We start from the raw sequence: 4,604 nt of genomic DNA on the forward strand, positions 1-4,604 counted from the left end.
ACCCAGCTCTCTCTAGCTCTTGTAATTGCCTCCCGCCTCCAAAAAATAATGGAAAAGAAATTGCAGTGGGGTCTGGAGGTGATTGGAGGTTTTACCTTTGAGTTGAGGCTGAGTTCACAAAGAAAGGAAAATGTGTCTCCGATGTGTTTGCTCCGGATGTGCCCACTGGCGCTAGTGGTCCCACGGAAGCTGTGAGTAACCTTCCCCAGGTTCTCTCAGTAGGATGCGAATTTTCATTGGAGACTTTCATGAGTTTTAAGTTAATTAGTCTCATTTAATCACCGAATCTGAATGAAATGTAATTTGATGATTCACTGGATAAATATTTAGGAACTGGAATATTAATCATCACATTCTCTTAACCACTTGAGTATTTACCACTTGGCATAGAAGCCATTTAAAGTTTTGCTAAACCTATTGATAATTTCAATTTCTCCTTCCCAGACACTTCCATTCCTCCTTATCCCCCACCCCCTTTATTTTTCTCCAGTTCACCCCCATAGCAGTTTTCTCAAAAGAAAGTTTTGGGGAGTTTGTTCCTTTTTATCAAAAGATATTTAAATTTAGACTAGAGACCATGCCCGAATCTCCAAAAGGAAGTGGAGAATTGAAGCAATTATCTAGATAATTCAAGCAAAACCTCCCACAACAGATTTAACATAATTATTTGGGAATTTTAAGGGGGAATGGAGTTGTTTTGAGTTGAAGAACTTGGATAATTGCTCCAATATTTCACTCAATGTGTTGACTACAATGCAGATATATAGAGATGATTAAAAACCATCTTTCAGTAGGGAAGATTGCTGAAATATTTATGATGTTAGCTTCGTATTTCTGTTTGAAATGCTAGTGCAATGGCTAGTAGTATTTGTGTAAAATGCTTATGGCTGAGTTGCCAAATGCATAACCATGCAACTTTTTCACCTTAATGTATGACTTTCTTTCTAGAACATGCAAACTTGTCATCCTTTGTTACCTTGGTAGGGTTGGAATAGAATCTAGTTTTCATATGTAAAATAACCATTTCCTCTTTGAGCCCTTGGATTAAAAAGATCGTTATTGCCCCTTTCTGAAAACTCTGAGCCATCATTCCTATTTATGCTTGAACTGAATGTGTCCCAACAGTTCAGTGGAGCAGCACATGCAGAAAATGTAACTCTAGAGTCAGGGTCAGTTTCTTGCAGACATCCTTGCCACAACAACGTGTTTGTTTTTTCTCTCCACAATTAGGAGCCAACTGGTGAGCCCTCTCCTAAGAGACCCAGGGGAAGACCCAAAGGCAGCAAAAACAAGAGTCCCTCCAAAGCAGCTCAGAAGGTGAGATTTCTCAAGTCAAGTCTTCCCAACTTCCTCAACTCCCACAGGAACCTCCCTGGGATTTTCCCACCCTAGACCCACACTTAAGGGTTTGTCTTCACTGGTTAACCCAAGACTCATTTCCAACCCTTGATATAAATGAGATTTCTAAGCAAATGCTTAGCATAAAAAGTTCATGAAGAGGCTTCAGTGTTGTTTGTAAACAATCACCAAATAATAGGAAACTTAAACTGGGCTTGGGAGGGTGAGGAGGGGGAGTGGTGAGTGACAAGTTTAAGATTTGGGCCAGTTGTGAAATAGTTAAATACAAATCAAAGCTATAGATTTTGTAATTTTCTTTAAAAATAATAAAGATTAATTTACTTTGTGCTTATTTACAAGACTACTGAAAAACCAAATTCCCCTATTAAAGTTAAGTACTTTATCAAATAGATAATAATTAGGAGTAAATCCAATTAGGAAATACTGGAAAAAATTATGACTTTTACAGCTTTAAATTTGATGATAAAGTGTACTGTTTGCTTACAATTAGCTTGCAATATATTATAATCTCTCAAAAAGCCTTTCCATCAGGTGATATAGAAATGCACTAAATGAAACAATGAGAAGTTTTTTAAACAAATATTTGACTCTGTATTATTTTGGGCAGGATCGCATCCAGTCAAGTATAATTTCCCGTGTTATTCTTTATAAACTTTAGATTGTAGTGTAAAATAACTTATGTTGCTTTTATTTGAGCTAGAAAAGAGGAAATATCTCAGGGTCAATGCATATATAGAGGGTAACTATACAATTTACATGTTTTAGCCTTATAAGTAAATCTGAAAAAAAGATTCTGTATTTTATCTATAGGTTTGTATACTAGTTAAAAACAAAGGTTCAAAATTCAGGAGTACATTTGAGTATACCATGTACAGTATTTATTAGAAAGGACTATGTGCTCATCTTTTGGGGATTAATGTTTTATGTGGTTTTCTCTGATTATGGGCACTTACCATATTATATGTGATGGTTTTCATGTAAACTGTCATAGCAACCAGTGATACATATAAAGTTATTTAGGGTATAGCTATGATTTTTTGTCTGTTTTATTTTAATAGTCTTAAACAGAGTTGAAGGAGCAGGTTTCTAATATATTTAAATCTAACAGCTTCTCAGAATGAAGATTGGTGACTCACATTTAATTAACAAACTTTAAAGTAGCTCTAAATTACCTTCTCATTTAAAAGCGACAATACATAATCGTGTATTCCTGACCTAAATACTTTCAGTTACATTTGATTTGATTTATTAAGTTAACTAAAAAAGGCTCATTTAACAGTTTTTTTTTAAATGTAGCACAGTGTGGGATTTACCTAACTTAATTTCACTTTAATGAGATGGCAAAGGGATATCTTGGTAGATAGCTAACATACATTTAGACTATGATGTACTTGCTCTAAAAGATGGATCATTATAACATCTCCCAGAAAGAAATCTGTAAATCTCATCATAAATTATTTAAAATTTAATACAAAAGAAGAAAAAGGAATTACCTTTCAGATTTCATTGTATTACATGTTTTCCAATGTAAAGAGATGCTTCTATCACCTTTCATTTTGAACAGTTTACCACTGACTAACAAAATCTTCATTGACAAGGAGAGCTGAGATTTGTGCCTAATTTACCACCTAAAACCAAATAACAAAAAAGTTGATCTCTTCCCAAGTAAGGTATGATTTCTTTGTAGTTACTTTTATAATAGGCATTTACAGTGACCCTAATTAGGCCACTCATCTCTCTGCTAGTTCTGTATGCATACATATTACAACTTCTAAAACAAAAGTAAACTTGCTTTTTCCCAAAGAAATGCTACCCTGAAATCTTTTATTCTTCCAGACAAAATTATTTCACACAACTGTTAAAGTCCCCCTTCTAATAAAAGTGAATAAATATATTTGCCAATAACACGACTGTTAAATTTCTTCAGTTTATAAATTACGCTTCATTTGGAGAAGATAATACTTTGCAAAACAATGAATGACATTGATGAATTGTTCATGGCATGTGTAAACTTAAGGTATTTTCACTTTCAAATTAGTATTTATCAAGTTTGCTGCTACCCTATATAAACATAATTATCAAACATATATTGTATTCTAACAAAACATATGTTTATAAGTATTTTGAAAAGGACTCTTTTTAAAGAAATAGTTATATTGTTAATAACATGTAAGATAAACATATCCTGCTAGACTGACCAGAGTGGATATGAGCAATCTTCTATGATTAATAAATTGGGTATTCTCCTGAACACTGTGACTCATCAAAATGAAAACAGTATTATAAAAACTGGTAAGTATATAAGAGAATAGATTCTAAAACTAGAGGAACTACAGTGAACATTAGAATCCGATGATGTGTGTTTAAACTTTCTTGCTGCTTGGAGTTTCTTTACTTAAAAAGTTTATGTTTGGGCTCAGTAATTGGCCTTGGGGCATTTGAAAACAAAACTGCTCATTGGAAAATTAGCAGTGTGAAACTTGACAATGCATGCAGAGCGTGGCAGGACCGAGTGCTTGACTGCTAAATTAGCTATCACTTTAATTTCAGGCCATAGTCAATATAAAATTGATCTGTGTAATATAAAACAAACATTTCTAAAAACACAATTTGTTATGCTTGGAACTTTTGGGAGAGAAGATAATTCTTCTTACATTTGCTTTTATTTCATTATGACAAATTTCCATAGATGACCATTATGTAGCAATTCTAGTCCTTAGAATTTCAGTCTGAGTGCTCAAAATTTGTCCCTGAACCAGTTTCATATTGTTATCTTAATAAAAAAAACTGGGAGCTAATGTTTTTCTGAATACTTTATTCATGTGTGTGTGTATGTCTCTGTGTGTGTGTGTGTTGGTGTGTGTCTTGACCCCTTTATTTATGTTTTAGTTTGAAATATACCTGTAACCAGTTGCCTCTTCATTTCCTTTTTGTTTTGTTGAGTTTTCCTCTCATGTTTGTGCTGGATGGAAATACTTTGTATTTTCACATTACCCATGTTTGGGGAAAAGCAAGATATCCTCTCCGAATGTTTGGTTTAGGGTTTTTGTTGTGGCTCTTTAATCATGAGAGAATACTAGAGGGGTTGTCATTAATTCTCTAGTGTTTAAGGTCATCACAAGTCAAATTCATCTCCAAGTCTCAAGCCAATTCTCATTTATGTACTTGTGGGGGGGAAATTTTAGATTAAATTAATTTTTTTTTATTGATTAAGGTATTACATGTGTGTCCTTCCCCCCCACCCC

At 33.8% G+C, this 4,604-nt stretch overlaps 2 long non-coding RNA genes across 4 annotated transcripts in view; one reads left to right on the forward strand and one right to left on the reverse strand.

The window, feature by feature from the left end:
- Window positions 1-310, reverse strand: part of LOC102771363 — a 12,782-nt gene extending 12,472 nt beyond the window's left edge. The window contains exon 1 of the long non-coding RNA XR_435969.2: window positions 96-310. This is a non-coding gene — a long non-coding RNA (uncharacterized LOC102771363). The remainder of the gene's footprint in view (window positions 1-95) is intronic.
- Window positions 311-1,003: 693 nt separating this feature from the next.
- The window catches only part of LOC102775163, a 136,989-nt gene continuing 133,388 nt past the window's right edge, over window positions 1,004-4,604 (forward strand). The window contains exon 1 of one of the 3 annotated variants that reach the window (XR_001514902.1): window positions 1,004-1,317. This is a non-coding gene — a long non-coding RNA (uncharacterized LOC102775163). The remainder of the gene's footprint in view (window positions 1,318-4,604) is intronic. The other 2 variants (XR_001514904.1, XR_001514903.1) reach the window with 2 other exon arrangements.

The sequence above is a fragment of the Myotis davidii genome, unplaced genomic scaffold (assembly GCF_000327345.1).
Source record: "Myotis davidii unplaced genomic scaffold, ASM32734v1 scaffold523, whole genome shotgun sequence".
NCBI classification, from domain to species: domain Eukaryota; kingdom Metazoa; phylum Chordata; class Mammalia; order Chiroptera; family Vespertilionidae; genus Myotis; species Myotis davidii.